We start from the raw sequence: 27,211 nt of genomic DNA, 5'->3' as shown, positions 1-27,211 counted from the left end.
ACAAAGGTGTCCTTGTATTCCCTTCACATCATGCGGTTTCCCTATCAAGTGTGTATCCCAATCATCCGATTCTGCAGGTAGACACTATAAGGTACCCGGGCTTAGACTGGTGCCCTCATATAAAAACATTGTGAGGAAAGATGAAATGCAAGAGAAGTTTGGTATGCGTAGGGCCACTACATTTATCGCCCTTATGTAAGACCCATTCTTGAATTTGGTTGTGTGTTGATATCTGGCTCTCCAAACTGGAAGTTGCAACCTTTATTTATGCTATAGAGATGGGTCCTACATCAGTGTCCTGGTGCCTCTAAGTATGTTGCCAATTCTGTTTTGTATCTAGAAGCAAACATGCCAAAGCTAGCGTCAAAATTTCATCTTCTAACTGTGAAAACTTTTCTTTGAACATACGAACATGTTCCCGGGACAAGTTAGCCGGAGTTTGTCTTGAAAATGTCACTATTTTTTTTAATCTGGCCAATATTTAAGCTACCTCAGGTATTGTTTAGGCAGAGTCGATTAGAAAAAAAAATGAATGTTAATCTACGTTAACCCACGGTTAGTTCTACAATTAGATAACCTACGATTAACCTACGATCAGTTCAATAGACGTATGTAACACTTGTAAGTTTTATTATGTTTTTCCAAACAATGCTAAGCTCATAGCCAAGCAGGCATTAGTTGGACTCTTCTATGAGTACCTGGGAGATTCTGCCTTATACGAAGTAGTGTCCACGAACGCCTCAAGAAAGATGAGATCGACAGTTAATATTTGCTCTGAATCACTATCGTATCCGTCTTCCGGATTATACTCAAATATTTGGGGCCGAATTCATGGCCATTTGCTAGGCCCTGTATAAAGTTTGCAAGAATGTGCCACACACCATAATAATGCTCGCAGAGTGTCAGTTCTTATGTCATTATAAATCCCAAATAATTCACTACTGCACCCATCGCAACACTTTTTATTCCACATCATGTTAAAGAAAATCTGTTATTGTGCATACCTGAACATTGTGGACTAGCACTTAGCGAGATTGCAGACAGCTTGACAAAGGCAGCACTTGGCCCAGGTTTCATTATACCAAAACTTTAAGGACATTTAGTGTTCTCCTTGAATGTCCGGCCATGTCCCTCACGGCAGTGTGAAACAAACTTCTATTACCCTTCTACGATGTCGAATAACACAATTAAATCTGTACATGCCAAAGTGTGGGTTCGCACCATCGACCTTTTTGCGCGTCCTCCTTCTTAACGTGGCAGCGTAAGGGCCCTGTGTCACAGAAAATTCGGTGTCTGCGTCCAGCGCTGCAGCCGCCATTGGTGTCCTGTGAATGAAAATGCCCTGTATGAATTCTGTATGGCACTAAAGTTCTTCCATCACTAAAGTTGCTCATGCCTTGTCTTAAATTCTTGACAAAGTTATTCCTCGAAATTTTGAGAACTACAGCCCCCAAACAAATGTCATGAAACAAAACAGCGACAGTGCATGCCTTTTATGTTAAATCTTCTCAGAAACCTTAAAATATTGCACAGCGTTCACCGCCACCGTTATGAGGAAAGCAAATGCAAAGTAACCACCTCACTTCTCTGTGGACACCTCAACCGTGCCCTGAGGGAAGGAACACCTGTGCGCGTGACATTGGGGCAGGAGCGGTAAGCTTTCACTGCTCACGAAGGCTGCTAGGAAAAGCGATGACGTCAGAGCTATGGCATGAAGTGCCAGAGCACACAATTGCTCTTGGAGACACATGAGATGGATTCGGATCTATGAGGTGATTATGGGAAATTAAAGCCACATTGCTACAAGAACTTCAGAATGCACAAGCACGAAGATCAGACAAATCCATATCCTTCCCATCATTCCCATTCCCAGAGTTCCTCTAGTAATTATTGCAGGAAACTCTATGCCATGAGCAAGCTTAAGCAAGCCTGCACAGTTTCGTACTCATAATTATTCATGGATGGAAGCAAACAGCCTGTGACTTCACATTCTCCTATTCTAACGACATTGCCTGTACTTTTTCGGATGTTTTTATTGGAGACTTATTGGATGCATAATTTTCATCAACTAGTGTTTTACCCCATGAGATGTAGTCGTGCTTCAATCGCACGACCATAATTGATGTCCCTGCTCATTGGCTTGGAGCCGTATTTCAGCCTCACCTTCGTGACCATGTGAATTGACCTTGCCTAGCTTGTGTTGAAGCGGAGGCAGCATGAAGGGGAATCCCCTCGCTGCTGCTGCCGCTCTTCATCATGCCAGCGTTCTGACAGCGAGTGGCTGATGTCATCGAGTGAGATGTGTTCATGTTTGCCTGTGAGTGTGTGACAACGAGCTCGTCAATTTAGTTAGTAAGCGAATGTTTACCGCAGTTTATGCAGCTGATAGAACGACGAAACTTCGTATAGCTACGTAATAATTTGATATCGAAATCAATGCTTCCTCTGTCATGCGAAACTGACTTTTATGTTGTACAGATGAGTGATCTTCATACCACCTCATTCATGTTCCTTGGTAGTACAAACATTAGGGGATGTATTGAATGATAAACAAATTGCGACAAGCAGCGTGATCATTCACGTCTTGCTGCCACCACTTTGTTTCATGCATATTCGGAAAGAGCACTGACAAGTGCAACAAAATTTAAATGATCGTGGCAAACAGAGAGTGCAACGAGCACATGTCGCGTGCTTGACAGGTGTAGTCACTGATCTTATTACTGGGCAGACTACAGCGCAAGGCCAATTGCTTTTGTACATCCTCAAAATAGCAGACCATCTAAATTTGCACTTATATAGGTCGGCATACTCATGTCAAAGGCGTCAGATGCGCATTAGTGAGTGACGAAAGGCGCGAGTTTGAGTGAACACAAGTATGACCGGGTGCCGAAACTTCTCAAAGTCCTGCTCCTACATTGAATCATGAATGACGTCACGACACGTTATCCTTCTGGAAACGAAACTGGCTGTAGAAAAGCTGTTGTACTAAATTATTAACGACGCTGTGTGGCTTCACGGTTTTTTCTACAGTTTAGAGGCCTAGGATTTTCAGTTAATGCAAGAAATAAATAACTTAAGTAATCATGTCAATACGCCTTTAATACCCCTTCACTTCAAACGGAATGGACACGACTAATATAGCAGTGCATGACATTGGTACTATGGTAATACATCTGCGAAACATGGCACACTTTAACGTTGCCACTGGGTTCTGTAACTACATTGTGTACAAATGGTAAAGAAGTCTGTAAACGTTTGTGTTTTCCTATCCAGGTGCTTTCCGTCAATTGCCAGTCGTGTCGGATTGGAGCGATACGAGTAAGGCGGCCGACAGCGACACTTCAAGAAGCATGCCGCGGTTCTCGAGACCCTGGGTGAGTGGTGTTGTCTACTGAACCTGGCCGCTAAAGTTCAGCGGAATAGTCCCGAACGCCGGCACATTGCCCACTTTCAGCGCAAAGTTGGAGACGTCAGAAGCGTCGTCATTGCCACGCACGCTCTCTCACTTGAACTCTAGTTACTTTTTTCTTAGATTCGAGCACTTTTAATATTTCATTCTCTTCTCACAATGCTTGTTGGCGGTGGCGATACGTCAATGTGTATCGGATTCTTCAATGAATGAGGATTGCTTTTGCTACTAAACGTCAGTTTGTTTGCATATTTTCACTTCTCATTTCTGTATTTGCCGTTTGTGTACCTGATTGTAATCCTGCACTGGGGGTTGTGCTTCGTTTCTGTGTAAGCAGTGCGGATAATTGTAAAACGTTACATATTTAGTTTACGGTGTTTCTTACTGGGAAAGCTGTTCAGGAGCACAATCATTACTTGGTATCTGGTTACAATACCGCACCGGCAGTTGTGCTTCATTTTTGTGGGGTTTTGACAGTTTCATACAGTTCCCTCTAGCAATCGTATGAAACTCTATTGGTTTTTGATGTAGTTTAATACAATTACTAGAGGGAACTGTGGTGCTAGTGCAGGGGCAGTTCAACCAGCATGGGCAGCACATGGATTTGCCTAAACTTTGTCCTTCTGGCTTCAAACGGCTTTGCAGTGTGATCAACTTTAACAAAGTACTGAGTAATAATTATATAAGCGTTATTAAAATTGTCTCACGGCAAGCTTTGAAGAAAGGACCTCTAGCACAGGAGCCCAATATTCAAACCATTATGCAACATACGCAATTAGCAGCGATTATGCGGGCTTGCAGTCTTACTTTCTGCATTAAAAAATATAAATTGCTTTGAAATTTAGTCCAATTTAGGTCCAGATAAAACAGAATAGATAAAGCGTCCAGATAAGCGAAAAGAAAGGTGTACAATAATTGCATTCTACCGGTGCTATCATATGGGGCAGAAACTTGGAGGTTAACAAAGAAGCTCGAGAACAAGTTAAGGACCGCACAAAGAGCGATGGAATGCAAAAAGGTTAGGCTAATGTTAAGAGACAGGAATAGAGCGGTGTGGATCAGAGAGCAAACGGGGACAGCCGATATTATAATTGAGAATAAAAGATAAAAATGAAGCTGCGCAGGCCATGTAATGCGTAGGATGGATAACCATTGGACCATTACAGTTACAGAATAGATACCAATAGAAGGGAAGCACAAGGACTGCAGAAAACTAGGTGGGGTGATGAAGTTAGGAAATTTGCAGGCGCAAGTTGGAATCAGCTAGCGCAAGACAGGGGTAATTGGAGATCACAGGGAGAGGCCTTCGTCCTGCAGTGGACATAAGCATAGCCTGATGATGATGAATACTTGCGAACGGAGTGGTCGTTTTCTTGAGCAGCATGACGCAGGTTCATTTTAAATCAATCTTCTGTTGATAATATCTCAGCCAGTTAATGCATACAACATTCGATAGCCGCCACCAAGCTAACGGTTTAAAGACTGTGAATTCTGTCAGCTGTGGTGTCTCACTGGCATAACGGCTGCACGACTTCCATCTTTAGTGATCTGCCGTGTCTGGCCACGAAATGACGTGCAGCTTGTAAAAGAAAAATATGCTAGCTAGTGCAAAACTTCATAGATGAATGAAAGTTCGTTGGAAATTCATCGCTGGGTTACTTGCAGCATCACCAGATGGCGCTCGCCTTTGCACATCCTTGGCAGCGGCAGTGGCGGCGCCTGCCTTGAAAAGAAGTAAAAACCAGAAAGCCCGCCTTCGCATATAGCATTCGCCACAAGTGTTTCCCGGTAAAGGACCTGCCGTGGTTGCTTAGTGGCTATGGTGTTGGGCTGCTAAGCACGAGGGTCGCGGGATCAAATACCGGCCACGGCTGCTACATTTCGATGGGGGTGAAATGAAGATACACCAGTGTACTTAGATTTAGGTGCATGCTTAAGAACCCCAGGTGGCCCAAATTTTCCGGAGTCCCCCACTCCTGCGTGCCTCATAATCAGATTGTGGTTTCGGCACGTAAAACCACATAATTAAAAAATTTCCCCGGTAAAGATTACATTTGCATAAGCTGTTGGCCACTCCTGGAACACGTTCCAAACCTCCCTGACCAGCTGCTCTCTGCAGCTACCGGCAGGCGCAACACACTTTTATGCTTGTGACGTCACGGCAGCACCTCGCATCCTTAAAAGTGAAGAAAAATTTTAAATTTTTTATTGAAAACCAGGCAGTTAACTGTGACAGACAGTTGTTACACAGAACAACGTGGGCTCCAACATGCGAATTATTGTGATGGCGATATATGATCCAACACACTAAGAAAAAAAAAGAGTATCCCTTACTCCAGGGGTTCTCAAGCATGTTCGCTCCAGGGAACCCTGCTAAGCTCCACGAAGCGCCAAGGAACCCCCCCCCCCAAATAACTGAATTAAAGGGTCTTGATTACCTGAATGTCGAATTCTCGAGAGTATCAAGAAAACAATAAACAAATGCATAACTACGTCAACACGCTTTCATTTCCTCAATGAATCAGCAAATCCTGTTTATATTTAGCACAAGACCAGCGCGGAAGCTGAAATTCTCATCATCTCATGACTGATTATCGTTAGCAGCGGCGAAGGCCTCGCGCGTGTAAATCCCGTTCATTTTTTCGCCAGTCAGCTGCTCGCCAACAAATTGTCCGTCCATCGCGTTGTAGCCGGTGCTCTTATCTTTGACAGCCTTGCACTGAGTTAAAGCAAAACTACTGCTTGTCGCAACTGCTGCAGACGAAACCGCGGCCCCTATGGGCGTCTTGCGCTGGAGTTTGAGTTATAGTAGCGGCGCCTTGTGGCGGCGAAAAACGTCATCTGGGTAGTACCAGCTTGGATACTATTGAGCCCTGGCTGTGGCGAAGCACGTTTCTAGCCCACGTTTTGCGTCGATTCGCACTTTTTTCTGCCCTCTTTCGAGTGCGAAAAGGCTCGTCACTTCTCACCGACCATGGCGACCAGGCTGCGAGCTGGCCGCAGCCTATAGTTATACAAAAACGGACTCTCCGTGTGCCGTGGGACGTAATGCTGGAAGCAGAAGACATCGGCGACGTCAATCGGGAGAGACCTAGCTTAGCCTCGAAAAAGCGTCACCGTCGTTACTGCTGCATCGTGGGCTGCCATGAACAAGAAAGAAGGCCTGAATCCCAACATCTGATTGTACCGTTTTCCTTCAAGGCCTCACGAAGTGGAGCGTCGGGTGCGCTAGATAACTGCAGTTCGTCGCGCTGGGTAAGCGAAATGGAAGACCGACATAGCAGCAGGCATGGGTGGTGATTCACGATTCGAGACCCGGCCACAGTGACAATTAACAATTCGACTGGTGCGATGTGGTGAAGTGACCAGGTGTGTGCAAATGACCACAAATGGTCGGGCTGATTCGGTGACAATTCACTACCCCGCTACGAGCAGCACAGGTTAGAGAGTTGAATATGCTCATCCTTGACCTCAAGCCAGCACGTTGAGGCAGCACAGCAAGGTAGTATTGATTACAGCACATCGATGTTCGAGCGCTGTCATTAAAAGCTACATCAAGCGAGCAGCGCACGAGCTTGCGCTGCAGCGCGATTCGTTAGTGCGACCTTATATGCATTGCATCAGTTATTTATCAATTGCTAAAGGGACAGATGGCCGCTCGTACAGCACAGGCATAATTACTTGTCTAGCGGCATGCAGTCAACAAAGATTCCAGGAGACCCGCCGTTTTGCAGCATGTCGAAAGACCGCTGCCGTCATCGTGCGCTCGAGCATTTCATACACCGCGGCATGCTGAAAGACCGCTGCCGTCGCGGCGCGTACCGTCGTGCGCTCAAGCAGTTCCGTACACATGTCTGCTTATCGCTGCTGTGAATTCATTTATAGAAAGCATTTCCTTGCGTTTGTGCGCCTGTATCTAGCAATGTGCAAACCTTACCTGAAATTCAACTTCGCACGTGCGTGACTTGCCTCACTTGCGATTAACACCGCGCTAAAACTTCGCCGCCTATTTTTTGAACGGCGTACACATATTCGGCGTTGCATAATTTTTTGCCTTTACGCAGCATGCCACCCATGGAAAAATCTTCGGCGCCCGATATTCGCTGCAAGCCCTGGTACAACACAACCGAAAGTGGCGGGTCCATATTGTAAACGTGCTTCCCGAAGCAGATGACCGAGCTTGGTACTACCCAGTTTCGGATTGAGGGCGCTTTTTAGCACCATTTTTGCAGCGCCCCCTGGGCAACGCAAGAGCCCCATTGGCGCGATCATGGACGGTGACCTTGCGGTTCAGAAGGCAGACAGCCGACGCACGCACCAAGTCAAAACAAAACTACCGTTCGCTGCAAGAAGTGCGGATGAAACCGCGGTCGCTATCGACGCTACCATGGTTGGCGACTACGCAGTTGTGAAGGCACGCAGCCGACGCACGCACCGAGTGAAAACGAAACTACTGTTTGCCGCAACCGCTGCGGACGAAACTGCGGTGGTTATCGACGCGATCATGGATGGTAACTACGCACTTAAGTAGGCCCGCGGCATGCCGCCAATGCGGTGTTACGCGCGGCTATAATCGCAAGAATAAAGTCTTTAAGGGCACAGTTAGGCACGAAGCGCACCGGCGTTGCTGTCAATCACGCGGCGCGCACGATTGCCGCTGAGGACCATGGCGATGTGGACTGCGCCGTTTCGTTTCGGTTGGACGCTAGCGCCGTTCTTGCTCTTCTGCGGCGCGTATTTGCGATGCTCCACGCATTTTTTATTTCATTTTTGTTTATTCCTCCAACGTATACGTCAGTGCGCACGCAATCGGCGCCTACGCTATCTACAAACAGGAGAAATGCGCATGTTGGTAAATTACGGCATCCGAGATTTAAGTGCGAAAGCTTAGGCGCGCTGCCCGTTTTCAGAGGTTGGATGGCTACAAGCTGCTTGCGAATTTATTGCGCAGTTCGCGCGTTGCCGTTACACGGTGTGATGTGCTTTTTGACACTCGGGCTTGAGTAAGGGAGGTCCTGTGGATCGAGCGCACCTCATTTTCGCCGTTTTAGCCACTTGGTGATCGCGCGACCACGGAAAATTTATCAGTGGCTCGCGGAACCCCGAGCAGGGGCCTGCGGAACCCCGAGCAGGGGCCTGCGGAACCCCAGGGTTCCGCAGAACCCACTTTGAGAACCCATGCCTTACTCCTTTAGAAGAGTCTGGACTCGTCATGTATACGACACACCCCCCTTTGGGGGAGATACTGGAACTCTCTTTCGGCAGAGAGTCCCGAGACTAACTGTGCGGTATACAAGGTGGTTACCTAACTCCCCACACAATAGTCATGCACACTCTGTTCTAAGTCTCCTGGATGCTCTCAAGAGTGTTGCAAGACTACTGCTGCGGGAGTCTTAACTATTCTAGACGAGTCAGATGACTCAAAGATGACGGGTCACATGACCACTGCTGAGGGATTCAGGTAACTATTCCTGGTTAGTCTGATGACTCCAGCAGTGGGCGTCAAATTACCCTTAGTGTGTGGCGCAGGACTCTTGCAAATAGAGTAAAGTGACTTAACCATGTAAGTCGTTCGACTCTTGGCTGGCAGTGTCGAGCCACTTTTCAAACTGTGTCAGAAACTTTTGCCGACACTGCAAAATGACTTATCAAAATGACTATCGTGAAAAGACAACATAGAATAATGAAGAATCTATAGCTAACTTGCCATAAAGCACATGGCAGGTTAGCAACAAAAAGTGAATATTTCCTCACCCTTTATAATTGACTCCTGGAAGTGTCAAATGTATCAGTCAGCAAAGCATCACAATGAACACAAGACAGTTCTCTTACCAATTAAACTGGGATCAATGGACAATCAAGCAAAACATTTTAAAAGAAACATTCAATATGCACCTCGCAGCTACATAGGCATGACACTGCAATGCCAGTGTAAACTATAATGGCACACCAAAATAGTTTGTCACTCACGTAAAAGTGCAATTCACCACAGCACGTCTGCTATAATGTGAAAAGGTTTACAAGCTACACCTATTTCACTGTTCTTACAGATGTTTTTTTTATTTAGACCTTAGGATTCAACATCCTATAACCCTTTCGGCCCTGGGGGTGTCAATTGACGCCATTGCAGAAAATGCCCCACATAATTCATGAAATAATATAAATATAAAACGTTAAGCTTTCGGCGTGGAGCCAGAATAGTCCTGCAGTAATTGCCAGAATTTTTAGTCGAATGGAGCAAGACAACAATTGTTCTGCGGAAAAATCAAACTCAGAAAAACAATAGCAGCAGTCGCACTCTTCGTGTCAGTTTAGGATGTCGTCAGTGCCAAACAACTTGGGTATCTGCCTTCATAATTTTATTGTAGAATAAAAATATGTTGAATAGCAGCTCAAGTAAAAATATATGAGCAAAGTGATTTTCGCGACTCGTATAATAGCTCATTGTGCCCTGTGCGAATTTGATGCCACCAGGGCTAAGGGGTTGTAAAATTGAGATTGGGGGTAGTCAATTTGTTTTCTATCATATGTTTCCCGAAGCGATTACTAGAAGTATAGTGGGCATTTTCGTAGCTTTTCGGCATATTTACTCGTTCGGGACTGTTATTTAGCTGAAAAGGTGATAAAACTCCACATGGCATTCAGGTGCACGTAGATTATTGATCGATGAAAAGAAGGAAGACTCATTGAACTGGAGTGCCCAACATGTTCTCTAGACGTAAAGGAAACTGAAGATCGCTTCGAGAAGGTTGGCTGAGGAATATCAAGAGCCGAGTGCAAACTACAACAAAGAACAATGATTTACTCATTCGAAACTGTTATTTAGCTGATAAAGTGATAAAACTCCACATTACATTCAGGTGCATGCAGATTATTCATTGATGAAAAGAAAGAAGACTCATTGATTTCAAGTGCCCAACACGTGCGCTAGACGAAAAAGAAATTGAAGATCGCTTCGAGAAGCTTGGCATGTGGATATAAGAACTGAGTGCGAACAGCGACAAAGAACAGGAGGTTTCAGCACCTGTGATAAGCTTATTTTTATTTTCTACAGTTATAGTTCTTTGTTTGAACATTACAAGAGCCAGCATAACATTTGACAGTAAGAAAATCCAACTTTTTCGGCCCCTGCAACATAAAATATCAGAAAACTTTACATTTTACAAAAAATTCATCACGTATTTGTTCACAAGCTTTGAGCCCTGGCGGCGTCATTTGACACCATATCCGTAACTTCACTAAAAATTGGAAAATTAAAATTTTCTTTTTGCATCGTGCTTCTGAGAGCTTTTTTTAAAATGTCAAGCGAAAAAATCTCCGCCTAAAGGAGAAAATTCAGGGCCGAAAGGGATAAGGTACTCGTAACATATAACGGGCTACATTGATGCAAAAAGGAGGCACTGATCATGAAGTGCAAGAAGAACAATATTCCAAATTAGATTACATAATCTATGCATTACAAAATGCTTTCTGAAAGCAACTGGTTGGCAATCGACAATCCAATTTAACAGTAAAAACAGCTGTCTTAACTTACCTTATGGTATTCTTGTTCGCACTTTTCCCACAAAACTCGTGCATGTTTCTTAGCTTGAGTTGAAAATTGATCTGAAAAACACCACATTAAAAAGTTGTGCATAAATTTTATTCTTTCATACAATGTGGAACAGTGCATAAAACCTTCATAACTGACAATATTACAAATATACAGCAATATTTATAGTACTCATTTTATTTGACATTAACATATTTTTCAAGACTATAAGTAGAATAGCTGACACCAACAATTTCATAGGTTGCAATAAGCACTAATACAAAACTTTCAATAAAGCAAATGCTGGCAAAACATGTAGCACAAGTAGCTGTATTTGTTACAACAAAGATAGTGCAGGAATAATAAGGACAAAGAAGGAAGCAGAACAGGTGACAACTAAACTGCACCCAGCTACACACATACAGCTATAATACGGTACACATGATGCCTAAAGAGCCAAAAGATACAAAGAGAAAGCAAAGACGTGGGCAAGGCTTCTTCTACTTATCACAAGTCATTCTGTAAGGGCAGACTATGTACTGGCTGTAGTCTATCCTCAGTAAATACATAAATAAGTTATATTAGGTGCCACATTTGCATGCCCCACATAAAGTTCTTGGGATTTTGCTTGCTTTCATTTTTAACTTTGCGAGCATAACTGAGTTACGTAAAGCGTCCCAATGGCTTGGCATGCATGCAGACAGAAATGATTCTATAAACACAGGAGGTCACAGATGGTTGACGGACACAGAACTCTAATTTTTAATTCTTTTTTCTTTCTGTTTATGATTATCTAGCACAGTAGTCTTTTGTACAGTGAAACACATCCACACAATGCACAGTGGACAGCCAAGTGTAAATATCTGTTCTTGATTTCTACTTTTCTCTGGTGTCCCCTTAAAGGGACACTAAAGGCAAATACTAAGTCAAGCTAAAGTGATGGATTAGCGCTCGTGTATCTCTAAGGTGTCAATATTATCGCGCACAGAGCCTTTGTAGTCGACACGATTAGAGACTCCCCTAGGAAATTCAGGTACTTGGCTGATGACGAAGGCAATCCTCATTTAAATTCTGCCGCTAATACTCAACCACTCGTTATAAAAACATCATTGCATTGTACAATAAGATGAAAGAAAATGCTACTTCACCAGTCCTATTTCATTTTTAGAAAAAAAAACTCATTGACATTACACCGTTCACAACGATGTGGGCGGTCAAAAGGTTTAGTTTTTGCTGACCGTTTTTGTTGCCTGGACTTTTGCATTTCAATAGTTCCGTTATAGCATAGTGCTTCGCTGGTTTTGCTGGCTCGCGAACCTTGCACAAACTGCAAGTAGCAGAGAATTCCACTTCCATGTGATCACAGAATAAAGAAGCGATGATGCAGGATGCCTGATCGGTCAAGGCCGCTTGACTAAAAGCAGCTGCAGTGGCGCATTGTACCGCCGTCTGTCGGGTGCCGTTTTACTCACCGACGGCAGCAAAGGGCGGTGGTGGCGTATACAACGTCATTACTTCCTGGTTAGCGTGGCGGGAGATTTGAATTGCCATAAAGGTATTCGGACCCTTCAGATGCAATTTTCTTGTAAACTAAGTCTTTTCATTGCACGAAACAAGCGTTACGAGGTTTCTGGAATGTTATTTAAAGGGACACTAAAGTCAAATAAAAAGTCAAGCTAAAGTGATAGAGCAATACTCTAGAACGTCTAAGGCGTCAATATAATCGCGAACAGAGCTTTAGTAATCAAGAAATTGAGGTAAATGCAGGACACGATAAGAGACTCCCCAGGGACATTCCAGTACTTACCCGATGACGAAGGCACTCATAAAAAAAATGTCACTAGTACTCAACCACTCGTGTTAAAAAGATTCTTTCGTTGGATTATAAGATGGAAGAAAATGCTACTTGTCTACTTCTATTAGATTCTTAGAAAAAAATGCCTTTTTAGCATTACACTTGATAACAACACGGGCGGTCAAAAGGTTTTGTTTTCGCTCGACTCTGCGCCGCGCTCGCTTTCGAGTTGCAGAAGTTTCGTTGTCGCGTAGTACTGCGCTCATGGAGGAAACGCTTTTCCTTCCTCCATGTCTGCGGTGGTGTTGCTGGCTTGCTAAACTTGCACTTGAATTTGCTAGAAGCTTGAGAGTCGTGATGGCACGTCCAGATGGTGACCAGCTTCGTTGCCCGACGTCACATTGCAGGAGTCCTCGATGCTTTCGCGCTCGGAAGAACCGGTGTCGAGGCCGCCGTCGTAGTAGGCAACGACGTCAGCAGCGCGAGCCCTCAGCAGCATGTCACACTCATCGGAGCTTAAATCGCTAAAATCAAGGCCAGCATTGCGAGCCAATGTGTCGTTGTCAGGGTCGTCAACTAGTTGGTGAGCATCGACGATCACCGTGTTCACAATTCGGCATGCGCTTTACCTTCTGCTATGTTGGCCATACTTCCGCTTTTGCACTGCCGTCGGCTCTGTCTTGGCTCTGTTTCTGGCCGCGTGTTTGCGCTTTCCGCAAAAAAAAACCATAGCGCCGTCTGCAGGCGCCGTTTTACTCACCGGTGACACAGTGTCACAATATGGCCATGACGTCACCACTCCTCGCTCGGGCATGCGATTTGAATTGCGTTAGAGGTACGCGGACGCTTCAAACGCAATTTTCTCTTAAAATAAGTCTTTTCTTGGCACGAAACAAGCGTTTCGAGGTTTCTGGTATCATATTTCAAAAGTCCACATTGAAATAATATTTGCCTTTAGTGTCCCTTTAAACAGACTACGTCGACTTAGTATTTGCCTTTAGTGTCCCTTTAGGGTAACATTGGTGCAAAGGCTTGTCTACGCTACATATGCATTCCCACACAACCAGAGCAAATGATAAGCCACATTAATGGTGTGTGTGAAATAAAACATTTTCTGTGCTTAACTTCCTACTACCACTCCTATCTAGACTGAATTTTTGCTTTGTTGTGTACTCTAGCACAGATGTTACGTAGTTTATTTGATGCCGAAAGCAACTCTCAGACCATAGCAGGATGTCACATTTTTTCAAATTGTAAGTGAACCTCTCGATATATGGGATAATGGCAAACTTATCTTTTCGCTTTATTTCTTTATCCTCTCATCCATCTTTAACTTTAGCCACCTTGCTACATTTTTGCACATGGAGACAGGCCACTGCACCATTGTTAGGTTAAGAAAACACCAGACGAAGGGCCCTCACTGTGCATTAAGTGTATACGTTGTAATGGACGACAAAACTACTTAGTAGATAAAGACAACATCAAAGATAAAAGAATTAAACTCGAAGCCTACCATATTAGTAACTTGGCCAGTTATGTGTAAATTACCTTCTTGACTCTCAGTGATGAAAGTTTTTAGATTACATGTTGAGGCAAGTCATTCATGCTCACAAAGAAAACAAAATAAAAACAAGCAAGATCACAAGAAGTTCACACATGCAACATACAATTATGATACGTGACATAACTGACTTACGTATTTACTGAGGATAAATTACAGGTGGCGAATAATCTGCTCTTACAAGGTAATACGTGACAAGTAAAAGCCTTGGGTGGCTATTACTTTTTCTCTGTGGCATTCAGCTCTTCTGAGCACATGCACATCATATGGCACAGCTGCGTGGATGCAGCTGGGCACAGTTGTGAGTTAGTGCCAATCCTGTTTTTTTTTCCTGTACTATAATCGTTATAATTTAAAATTAACAAATAACCTAAGTATCAGGTCTATCAGCTGCATATTAAAACATACTGGCAGATTTCACTGCACTACAGTCGAATATCAGTAATTCGAACGCGCTTAATTATTCGAACTTCCGGTTTATTCGAACTGACGCTGTGATCCCGTCAAAGTTATGTGTATTCCTATAGGCGAAAACGCCCGGTAATTCGAACATGAAAGCATTTGTGACGGTTAATTCAAACATAGACAATGCCCTCAGTAGCGCGCCAAATCACGTGGTGGCGCCTCCGACTGGTATTGCTCCAACACCGCGATAGAGCAAAAGCTTAGGAGAGACCCCTCAATGCCACGCGAAGAAAAAGAAAACGAAAAAAAAAAATGCGCCGAAAATTTCATTCTCAAATGGCAAGGTCGCCGTTTCACCGCCATGCCGGAACACGCGTGTACGAGCCGATGTCTCAGCCAACACTGCGGTGCGGAAGGACGCAACGGCCCAGTCCCAGTCCGGCAAACTTCCCGATAATGGCAGAAAACGAAACTTCAGGGAGCTGGCGCTGGGCCGGTGAGAGCAGCGGCACCGGCACGGTGGTGGGCGCGCACAGAGACAGTCGAAGGTGGGGGAGCTACGAGGGAGTTGAGAGGAAGGGCGAGGGGAGTCACTTCCACCAAAGCGATGGTGTTGCCAAGGCTAAATCCGCTTCTCTGCCGCCCTCCTCCCTCACTTTCAATGGTCGGCGCGCGCTCCCGTCGCCGTGCCGCTGGTGCTGCCCACTCCCTGAAGTTTTGTTTTCTGCCGTTATCGGGAAGCAAGCGTTGGCCGGCATGGGCAGTTTCGTGGCTCTCGCTCGTTATGTGCTTGCGCGCCGCATTCGCATTTCACGACTTGCACCGTTCGTACATCGTGCACGAATACTTCAAAAATAAGTCCTTCCTTTATTTCGAACTTTTGGCGCTCTTTGGCCATAACTGGCCCTTGCGCCATAAAACACCACACATCATCATATTTTGAACTTCGTTTAATTCGAACAAATTTTCGGGCCCCTTCGAGTTCGACTTATCGAGATTCGACTGTAACAAAAAAAAAACAATCGTTATAACCGATCGTCGCTGTATCTGGACTGTCGTAAAAAAAGAGCAAAAAAAAAAGAAAGCTGCCGAACGTGCCTTAGTAGCGAAAAAAAAATATGCCACTTGCGATAAGAAATCGATGTTGTAGAAAGTAGGCTGTGATAAATAAAACGTTTACTTATACCTTTAAATAGCATCTCAATTGTTATGCACGCTGAAATAGAAATCTGCACTTGCTTTTGGAGAAGTTTTGGATTCACAACCGCGGTGTGCATCGCGTCGAGCTGCTGTGCGAACACTGGCGGCTATAATTTAGCGTGCATGAAATCAGTGACCGACTTGATTGACGACATTGTACTTTGGTTGATTATTGGGGTCGATGTCAAAGACGGGCCATTGTCAATCTCGTCGTTACTACTGCTACTGTCGTCTGCCTCCGTCGCACAATGCCGCCATCTGTCACGACAATGATCGCCCGATCGGAGATGCCTTCGCAGAACGAGGCAGCACTATCTGCACTCAGAAACTACTCCATCGAAGCACCGCCTTTTTCATCGTGAGTAGGGACATGTTCCTAGAGTTCGGTAAGGCCAGTGGCTTCCACCCTGTTGGTTTCACCCATGGGGGTTTCGTCCTGGCGCACAAAGCCCGCCTTTTCCATTGAATGGCATGGCCACTGCTTCTAGCCTTCATGATCGTGGCGCTCCCGGTTTTTATAATCGTCTATATCATTGACTGCGCGAGCTCGTACTGCATCAAGTCTTGAAAAATTTGCAGCTTTGTCTAAAACGCCACAGGGCCGCAATTTTGTAGCGATGCCTTATGACTTATTCTATACTAGTCTTATCATCCACTGCTCACGGCCGGCTGATCCCGTTGATAACACGAGCGGGCGTCGCTCTGACCACTGACAAAGTGCGATAAGGCATTATTATCGGAAAGGCATCGCTACAAAATACCGGCCCAGCTATGTGTTGGCGCATCTGCTGCTTCCGTGCTCGCCGAGAGAAAGAGAAATTTTGTAAAGGGAGCGAAGAAGCCGTCGCTTATTGCTTTTTTTTTTCTCCTCCCTCCTCTTCTGTGGAGGTCACTACTATGGACGCTCACACTAGCTGGCGCTATCTCGTGCACACTGCGTCAACTTGCAATGCTTTCCATGGCTTTCGCAATCTACGCGAGGGCGGCATGCGCTATGCGGTAATGGCGGCAGATACGAACTCGCGTAGCCAAACTTTTCGCCCCGTCTCGATTAGGGCCAACTTAGGAAAGCAAATTTCCCAATTATTATGCATGAAAAAAGCAGCCCAGAACCAATATTTCGATTGTTATATCCGACATGCATTGAATAACATATCGTTATATATTGTTACACACGAGATGTTTAATGTCGAACCCGATGAATCTGGTTGATTCGAGCGTTTCGAGCGCGGTCCCGAGGCAGCATGACTCACGTCGTTCTCCTCTTTCTTTCCCCTGGTTGTCTGCGTGGCAGCCGTGGTTAAAGGCAAGAGCTCGTGACATTTCCCCGCTGGCAGACGAAGCCCGCCGAGCGAGTCAGTCATCTCGTAGATTGTAACGCCTCAGACGCGCGACGTGTGTCACGTCAGCCTTGGCCGAGTGTCGTCCACTGCTCGTGAGACGTGCAATGCGATTGTTCACGTCGCTGAGGCACTCCAGAATAACGTAGGGGCCGACCGAATGGGCGAGAAACTTCTCAGCACAAGCCACGCTTCCACAATGGCGTTCAGAGCCACACAAGGTCACCAGGATCAAAGTAAACGTGGCGGTGACGCCCGTCATAGCGTATCTTGGACCGATCCTGCGATGCCAGGGTGCATAGCCTAGCGAGGCGTCGCGCTTCTTCTGCTCGACAGAGGATCTCATCGATTGAATCGTTGTCATGAGCGAAGTAGGGCAATATGGTGTCGAGGTTGTAGCGCGGCGGACAAGCATAAAGAAGGAAAACAGGTGAGTAACCAGTAGTCTCGTGTCTCGCGGTATTGAAGGCATAGGTAATGAAAGGCAAGATAGTGTCCCAATTCTTGTGTGCCGAATCGACGTACATGGACAGCATGTTGGCAAGCATTCTGTTTATGCGCTCGACCAGACCATTAGTTTGTGGATGGTAGGGCGTAGAATGGCGGAAGCTACATGAACACAGACAAAGTGTTTTTTCAACTACGTCCGCGGTAAATTGTCACCCACGATTGCTGATTACTATGCGAGGAGGTCCATGTCGTAGTATAACGTGAGCCAGCAAGAAGATAGACACTTCTGTAGCTGTGGCAGATGGCAACGCGGCGGTCTCACAATAGCGGGTAAGGTGATCTACGCAGACGATAACCCAACGATTGCCGTTGGAGAATCGCGAGAAAGGGCCCAGAAGATCTATACGAACTTGCTCAAAGGGGACGCTAGAAGGGGAAACTGGTTGAAGCAGGCCGTGTGGTGCTTGTGGAGGACGCTTGTAGCGCTGGCATTGAGAGCACCTGGCGACGTACCGTTCAATATCCCTCCGCATCTTAGGCCAGTAAAACGTTCTTGAGCCCGGTAGAGCGTACGTGTGGAACCAAGATGACCGGAAGTTGGGTCATCGTGCATGGCATATAAAACTTGGCTGCGAAGGTTCTTGGGGACAACTAAAAGGTAGCGTGCACCGGTGGTCGAGTAGCTCTTCTTATACAACGGGCCACCATCGCATAGGCGAAAGTGACTTCCTGCAGGTGACTCCTGTGCTGCCACGAAGAGCGGTTGTAAGCTCTCGTCCTTGTGCTGCTCAGATATGACGGTACGCATATCCGGAAATTCCGGGGACATAAAAGCGTCTGCATAAAAGTTGTCCGCATTGCATTCAGTTGTTGGAAGTGGCATCCGAGAGAGACAATCAGCGTCAGCATGTCGCCGGCCACTTTTGTAGCAAATAACGAAGTCGTATTCCTGTAGGCGGAGGGTCCAGCGCGCTAGTCGTCCTGAGGGATCCCGCAGATTTACAAGCCAGCATAGCGAATGATGGTCTGTTGTCACAGTAAAGGGGTGCCCGTAGAGATACGAACGAAACCATTGCACTGCGAAAATGACCGCCAGACACTCTTGTTCGGTCACTGTGTAGTTGCGCTCGGATCGGTTCAAGGAACGGCTAGCGTACGAGATCACGTGCTCACTGTCGCCAATACGCTGAACTAGCACAGCACCGATGCCTACGCCACTGGCATCGGTGTGAATCTCGGTTGGTGATGAAGGATCAAAGTGGCGAAGTATTGGTTGGGACTTAAACAGGAACTTCAGCTGGCGAAATGATGAGTCGCAATCTGCAGTCCCCTCAAAGGGAATGCCTTTTTGGAGAAGGCGTGTAAGGGGATGAGCCATGTCAGCAAACCGGGGAATGAATCGGCGAAAGTAGGAGCACAAGCCCAAGAAACTTCTTAACTGCTTGACAGAGTCGGGTGCCTTAAATGCTTCTACGGCGGCAGTCTTATGTGGATCTGGTCGGATGCCTTCTTTAGCGACGAGATGTCCTAGCACAAGAGTTTGTCTTTCCCCAAAACAACATTTTTTTGAATTAAGCACAAGACCCGCTTTCTCCAAGCAGTTCAGGACCAAGTCCAAACGGTTGTTGTGCTCACTAAACGTTCGCCCGAAGATCACAACGTCGTCTAAGTAGCACATGCAAACTTCCCATTTCAAGCCGCGTAATATCCATAAACCTTTCGAACGTTGCGGGCGTGTTACACAACCCGAAAGGCATCACGTTAAACTCAAATAGTCCGGCGGGCATTACAAATGCTGTCTTTTCTCTGTCGTCCTTGTGCATAGGAATTTGCCAGTAACCTGACCGTAAATCAATGGAGGAAAAGTAAGATGCCGCGAAGAGGCAGTTGATGGCATCGTCAATTCGTGGGAGCGGATATACATCTTTCTTGGTAATGGCGTTTAGGCGACGATAATCAATGCAGAACTGCCACGTACCATCTTTCTTCTTCACCAATATCACGGGGGCTGCCCAAGGACTAGATGATTCTGGAATGACGCCTTTGCATAGCATTTCTTGGACTTGATCGCTGATTATCTTGCGTTCTGACGGGGACACACGATAGGGTTTTTGTCGGATTGGCTGGGTGGCTCCTGTGTTGATGCAGTGACGAGTTCTGGACGCGGGAATTGATGGCGGGCCATCGTGCTGCGCAAAGTCGAATACCGAGGTGTGTTTCGTAAGTAGGGCCATCAACACTCGACGCTCGTGGTCACTGAGTGATTTATCAATCATGGAAAGTATCTTAGAGCTCCCGGGGCTCGAGACACTGGTTGCTCCTCCATCGGGTCGCTCTGTAAGTACTGCCACGGATATAGGCGAGTCTTCCTGAAACGTGGCAATCTTTAGGCCTTGAGGTAGCACTGTCGCTTCAGTGGAACAGTTTAGCGCCCACAGCCCCGCGCAGCCATTGGTCACTGAGACCACGCAGTGCGGAACTAACACGTTTTTCTTGAGGCAGTTTCGATGTGCAGGTTCCACTGCAGCATCGAACGAGATAGGAGTTGGCGATGAATGGGCGACAGCAATATGCATCGCGGATAAGGCGGGCACAACTGTATCATCAGACACGCAAAACACTCTCCGGGCAAGCTGCACCTTCAAAGAGCACAGGCGAAACACCGGTGTCGACACTGAGTTCTCCCGTTCGGCAGGCAACATTGGCACCACACAATTGCGAAAAGTCAATCCCCAGAATCACGTCATGCAAGGAGCGAGGAAGAACAGTAAACTCGGCATTAAAAACTCTCCCACCCAAAGACACGTCCACATTACACACACCAACCGGGTATAATGATTCACCACTGACTCCACGGAAACTTGTGCACTGGTCCCAACGAAACGTAACCTTGCGTCCCAGAAGGCCTTTAAACCGCACACTCATGACCGAGACAGTTGCTCCCGTGTCGACTAAAGCCATTGTAGACGCCCCATCAATCAGTAAATGAACCTTATTTTTAAGCATGAAAATAGTTGGAGGCAGTTGAGTTGGCAGCGCACATTGTCCAGCGACCTCACCTCCATCGGCCGCGCTGGCTAGTTTCCTGGCGGGGGTGACACGAAACGTCGCCGAGGCGACGGTGACGTGAATAGCGGCCGCGGGGATGGTGATCGGGAGGCTCGGAAGGCTGGTGGTGGCGTCAGAGTACGGTCGGAGGCAGGGGAGCGATAGCGGTTGCGGGTTCTTGCTTCTCCAACGTAGGTCTCCTGGGCGGTGCGTCGGTCCTCTCGGAAGTGGCTTCCTGAAGTGGAGTCTCCTGGCCACTGAGTACGCAGTGTACAGCCGCTAGGGCGAACTTTGGGATCCGGATTCAAGTATTCTGCCAAAGACATCGGTTGAGGGTAACGAGGCTCTTCCCCTTGAAAGTCGTAGGTAGCGGCAAGTCTTGGTGGACGAAAGTTGCGTGGGCGTGGATCAAAACATTGAGGGGGCGAATCATTGCATGGTGGTTCAGTCGTGTCGTAATGCGGTTCGTCCCTGGAGCCGTTAAGATCTGCAACGTTCACCGAGTGGGTCCAGGTAGCCGAAGGGGGTTCCTAAAGAGTGTCTCAGAAAACGGGGAAGCTGCAACGTGGCACCGCATAACGTGCCTGTTCTTCATGCCGCTGGAGCTCCTCGCGGACTATCTGGCTGATGGCGGATGGAAGCTCTGTGTGCAGAGGACTCGTCTCAATACTTGCTACGGTCGTTACGTTGGCCAGCTGTCCAAACTTTGGTGTAATTCGGCGAGTCTTCAGCACCTCGAATGTACGGCCGTGCCGTATCAGTTCTGGTATGGTGCTCAAGTTCTCTTTACCAATGAGGAAGTTGTACACATCTTCTGCTATTCCTTTAAAGAGGTGCCTCACTTTATCTTCCTCTGTCATTTGAGGGTTGACGGTTCGGCACAGCTTCAAAATTTCTTCAATATAGGTAGTGCAAGTCTCGCCAGGCACTTGAGCTCTCTGGGCTAATGTGAATTCCGCACGTTTCTTCTTTGCGTCCGAGTTGCCGAAAGATTTCTTGATCTCCTCAACGAAGCGCGTCCACGTAGTTAGCATGTCCGCGTGGTTGTCGTACCATACCAACGCCGTGCCGGCCAAGAAGAAAACAACGTTCCTAAGCTGATTGGCAGCGTTCCAATTATTGTATTGGCTTACCCTTTCGTAATGGGTTAGCCACTCATCCACATCTTCCTCTGCCTTTGCCGAGAACGTGCATGGCTCTCAGTAGTGCTGGATAGGGACTGGGCTCGCCAGGGCACTGCTGGTGAGGGTGTGTTGCTCGGTGGCCACGATTGAGCGTGACGGCGAAAGTCCGGCTTCGGCGACGGCTTCGGCGTAGTTCTTGTGTTGATGGCTCCGTTGTAGGTTGTCGGGGTTACCCAGCACAGCTCCACCAAATGTTACACACGAGGTGTTTGATGTCGAACCCGATGAATCTGGTTGATCCGAGTGTTTTGAGCACGATCCCGAGGCAGCGTGGCTCACATCGTTCTCCTCTTTCTTTCCCCTGGTTGTCTGCGCGGCAGCCGTGGTTCAAGGCAAGAGCTCGTGACAATATGTTCTTTTTTTCTCATAGCCCTAATGCATAAGTTGATACTCTTAAGTCGACTCATCGTTATAACCGATATATCGTTGTATGTGGTATCGTTATAAGTGGACTGCACTGTATTACCAAGAATCGTAGGCTGAAAAAATATTTCCCCAGTATTTACAAAAGTGAGAGAGATTAGAACTGCGTAATAATTGCCGATGTCTTTTTAAACAAGATCACAATAATCAGTTTTAATAATTTCAGCAGAATGCTGACAATGTGTTATTGAGGCTAGCCAGCTTAGAACGTGCGGTTAGTTTGTAGGAGTCCTCAGACTAGCAGCCCTGAAATTTTTGGCCATAAACTAGGCAGAGCATGCTTTGCTGTTTCAGATATTACTTTACCACAAAGGTTTTTGTAAGCCCTGTAGGACAATTAACTGGGGAACAGGAATCTATTCCATCATTGCTTTTGGAGATGCATATCTCTGAACGTGTGCTAGTCCTTACAAAGCAGAAATTCTCTAGTACTGCAATTGCAATGCCTGCCACTGCTATAAATGTTTGTTAGCAAAAATTGGCACATTGTCTTGAAGCAGTTATGTTCAATAATTAGAGGCAGTCACCGCTGAAACACTCAGTACAAAACACAAAACAAAGATAGGTAGTGAAAATGTAAATGTTGAACAAAGTGATAGTGAATTTGGCATTTCAGATAAATGTTTTTTTCCCTGTTAAGTGTGCCAATACCAATGGCGCATTCACAAAAGTTTTAGTATTGCACTTCTGGCGAATGCAGGAAAATTCAGTGTTTAACAGCAGCCCAAGGAAAGACAGGCCAGAATCGCTTCGACAAGAGGACTTGCCTTCAACTTTGTGTCACTATGCTGTAGGTCACTATAGCAAGGGACACTTTCTGTTTATCAAATCTTGAGTTAATAGGACTACTCGAAAAAAAAAGTTTTTTATTATTTGGTACTAGAGGTTTGAAAACTGAGCCAATTAGTTCTTCAAGCAGATTTCGTATGCCATTAGCTTTTGTTTAGCTGCTACATTTCTTGAGTTATGTCCTACACAATGGCAAAATATATAGTGATCTTTGCAGGGATTTGTGTATTAAATTTTCACAAAAAGCATCGTGCTGTAGCTAACTTAGCACTTCGTAGATTGCAAAGTGCCGATACATATCCAAACAGCATGCACAATTAGTGCAACTATGCAGGAAATGATTAGTACACTTCAACAAGTTTTTTTAAGAATGCCATGAAAGTAATCTTGTGCACGTATAATTGTCCTATACTAACGAAATTTGGCATACATACTCTTCAAGATATGTAGAATGCTCATATCTGTTTGAAATTGCAATATCTCTCGAAATTAGATAAAGTGTCCTAACTTTTTTTGAAAGTTCCAGTCATTGTACATGCTGTTTGGATAGATAGCAGCACATTGCAGTCTGGTCCTTGCACCAATAAAATCTATTGATCATCATCACATTGCAGTCTACAGCAAGGTAAATAAAATACAGGACGATGCTTTTTCTAAAACTTTTCTACACAAGAAAGTATCCACAAGGATCACTATATTTACCATTGTGTAGGACATAGTTTAAAATATATAGCAGCTACACAAAACCGAATGACATATTTGAAATTTACGTTAAAAACTGCATAAGTGGCAGCATTTTCAAATCTCTAGTGCAAATAAAAAAAATCTTTTCAGGCGCATTTCCCCTTATAAGTGGCTGCCAATGTGTTCTACCAAAGCGTTAGAAAATGCCTTCAGGCAGACAATAGGGAGTTTTAGAAGTAGCACACCCACGCATCCTGTTGAATGCCACCGTTGTTAGCATCCCTTAACACTGAGAGTGCAAAACCTAAAACACCCTGTTAATGCAGCGAATTTTTAGCCCCTGAAAAGGAATTGCATGCAAACGGGTGCTATCAACTGTAGTGTGACAATAACCAAGTACTTGTTCTTACATTTATGAAAGCAGTCATATAAAATATATCCTCACAAATTTGGAAATGAATGCACAAGGAACCTAGCTAATTGTCACATCAACGTCGCGAAAAGTATTGTGACCTTTGTTTCCTAGTCTAATTCACTTCCCACTTGTACATAGACTCTGGCCTAAAATCCTCAATGTTGGAGGCGACTAACCCAGGCCTGGAAGCCACTATTTCAATCTGAAACAAAGACATTCATCTCACCACCACATGTCGGCGCCATGCCATTCGAAAAAGCGAGTGTATCTATGGACATATAGTCTGTAAAATTATTTTGACTGATCTGCACTGTTATTCCTGCAATAATGAATTCTGAAAATTATGAAATATATTTGCCATTCAAAGCACTGCTGTAGACCTTTGTTTTAGAAATGCAATACTCATAAGGTGGAACACGACCAATGTATGCACGAAACCTATTATGCCTTTGGCATTTGTCAGTGTGGCAAACCTATTTACTATGCTGACGAATGCCAAGGGTACCACAGGTTTCATGTCTCAAACCTTGTGTGCCAATGCCACTGTTATCATTGCACTTAACGAAAGTCACTATATTACCACACTTATGATGGGCAGCCAGGTTTCCATACTTTATACTGTTTTCGTTCTCCTACATTCATCCCTTTTCAAAAATAAAGGGTGCTTGAAATAAGTACTCTATTTTTCTCTTAAAGGGCCCCCTAAACCACCTCCGATATTTGTTGAAGATTTCAAGTAAACACGCGCATCGAGTTCAGGATACCGTCACGATCAACGATGCCAAACACTGAAGTGCTACGCGCTGTGGGCGCGCCACAAAATAAAAAAAAACATCGTGCTCCTCTCAGAACCTTTCTGGTATCGCCAGCAATCGTTGTGATGTCACCAGCGTGCATCTGGTGATGTCAATGGCAGCGACGATGTCGATTGGTCGAGCAAGAACCTACGATTTCAGGTTAATCTGCTAGCAGGTACGCGCGCTCCCTGCTCTTCCTCGTCATGTGCTCGCTTGTGCATACTTGCAAATAGGTAATTACAGCCCGCAATGCAACTGCCAAATCCGTCACGTTCCAACACAGTTATGCTTAGCGGTCTGATTAGCTGCGCGAACAGAGCGCGATAGTGTTCGCCTTTCTAGACATGCGCGCAACACAGTGTCCATAGCGGCATGCTTCACATAAGCACGGGGCGGCACAGCAGCAACAGCAGGTAGCCAAGAGGCGTAAAGTCACGGCTAAGGCCCGTTCTCATTAGTCACAGTAACTTGCCGCACGCCGTTTGCCAGTCGCGAGCCACCGTTCGACGGTGGTTTTGCTCGCGAACGGCAAGATTTCTTTGCCGTAGTGAGGATGACATCGAAACCCATTTGTGCGGCAGCCTCACCGCCGCTACAGTGTACTAGAATAGGAGCAGTGTGCTCACTGCCGTATCCCTGCGCCGCGGCGCACTCAGCGTCGACTGCTCCGGCGCCCGCCAGAGGCGCTGCCGCCAGTTTCTCCTGAAAACTTCTCTCGCTTGGTATGGAGTGTGTTCTGTTGGATCGCAACTTTGACTGTTCTCCCTCAAGGGCTGCAGAAGATAGCGCCAACCTTTCCTTACTGAAAACGAACCACTTAATATCGACGTTGTCGGCTATCGACTGCAAGTCCCGCCGGTGTTTTCAGCAGTATCCTCTGTGCTTGCTCTGTGCTTGACGCATTACTCAATGTGCACTCTGAGTGAGTGAGAATGGCTAGCCGCCGTCGAAATTACTGTTTTGCACCCGAGTGCAGAACTGGCTACAGTCGCGTGAAAGATGCACCAAAGGCGTCTTTGCTCAGCGTTCCACGTGATGAAGAATGGCGTAAGGAATGGGAGAGGAACCTCAACCGTGCAGATAAGACACTGGAGGAATCTTGCGCGGTCTGCGAGTTACACTTCGAACCGCGATTCATAATTAGGGACTTGTGCACCTTATAGAATGCAAAGAGGTGTGCATTCCTCGTGACAATTGCCACTGCTATCAGAAAATGCTGTTCCCACGATTCTTCCGAATTTACCACAGTACCTGATGAAGACGACACCTAAGCCCAGGAACAAAAGAAAAGGTGTGAAAGGGACAAAGCATCCACGAAGAAAAGCCGAAGCGCACAAGACAGTAGCTATTCGGAGTTTTCACCGGCTGCTCCCGGCGCTTCCGGGATCATTCTTTATTTCGTTGTAAATAAACATTTGTATTGTATAAATGTACACCCGTGAGCAAAAGTATACGGACCGGGGATAGCACGATAAAGCCGTTTGTTTCAACTACCTGCGAATGCAACTTGAAATTTAGGACTGCAGTCCAATCTTGGCATTGCGAGCTTTCCAGTATACTCGTCAATTTCAATTTATGCATGTTATTTACGAAAAAATTGAGTTGTTTCAGCGACCTTGTGGTCTATATACATTTGCTCACGGGTGTACCTGGTATTTTCATCCTTTCGATTTCATGTCGCATTGACGTTATGAAAGATGTAATACATAAATAACCAGCTTAACTTGTGCAGCAGTGATACCTAAATATTTCGTGAATAGATGGGGCAACGTGAAAATGTCTAAGGCGCTGCACGCCTTACCTGCAAAAAAAAAAAACGAAGTGGTGGTTAAATTCAGCGCAGTGGTGCTGGAAATGCCGATGTGCGGTCGTAGTGGCGAAACCACACTGACCATTTTATCGATCAGCTGCAGAAAAAAACTCGAGTGCCCCTTGCTACCGTGACTGCAGCGGCCGTATCAAGCTTTTAACAGAACATGCATGAATAGCAAGGCTAGTTCAACCGTGCCTCCGGCTCAAAACAACGCCAACCCTCTGTAGATCAGCCATAACAATAGTAATTTATTTCACTGAAAACTGCGAAGGTGCACCAAAAGAACTTTCGTGCACTGCACCTCATGCATTTTACTTTTATATGGTGAAAACAGCAACACCCGATAGCTGTTCTACCGCGACCCGTA

General features: G+C 45.9%; 1 long non-coding RNA gene across 1 annotated transcript; it reads right to left on the bottom strand.

Moving 5' to 3' along the window:
• Positions 1 to 858: 858 nt before the first annotated feature.
• Positions 859 to 25,054, bottom strand: LOC125942344 (uncharacterized). Its single transcript, XR_007465020.1, has 3 exons — positions 24,333 to 25,054; positions 10,944 to 11,014; positions 859 to 1,325 (listed from the first exon to the last, which is right to left on the bottom strand). It is a non-coding gene; the product is annotated as an uncharacterized LOC125942344 (long non-coding RNA).
• Positions 25,055 to 27,211: the final 2,157 nt, after the last annotated feature.

The sequence above is a fragment of the Dermacentor silvarum genome, chromosome 1, assembly GCF_013339745.2.
Source record: "Dermacentor silvarum isolate Dsil-2018 chromosome 1, BIME_Dsil_1.4, whole genome shotgun sequence".
Taxonomy (NCBI): Eukaryota; Metazoa; Arthropoda; class Arachnida; order Ixodida; family Ixodidae; genus Dermacentor; species Dermacentor silvarum.
This window is presented reverse-complemented; position numbering and strand designations above follow the sequence as displayed.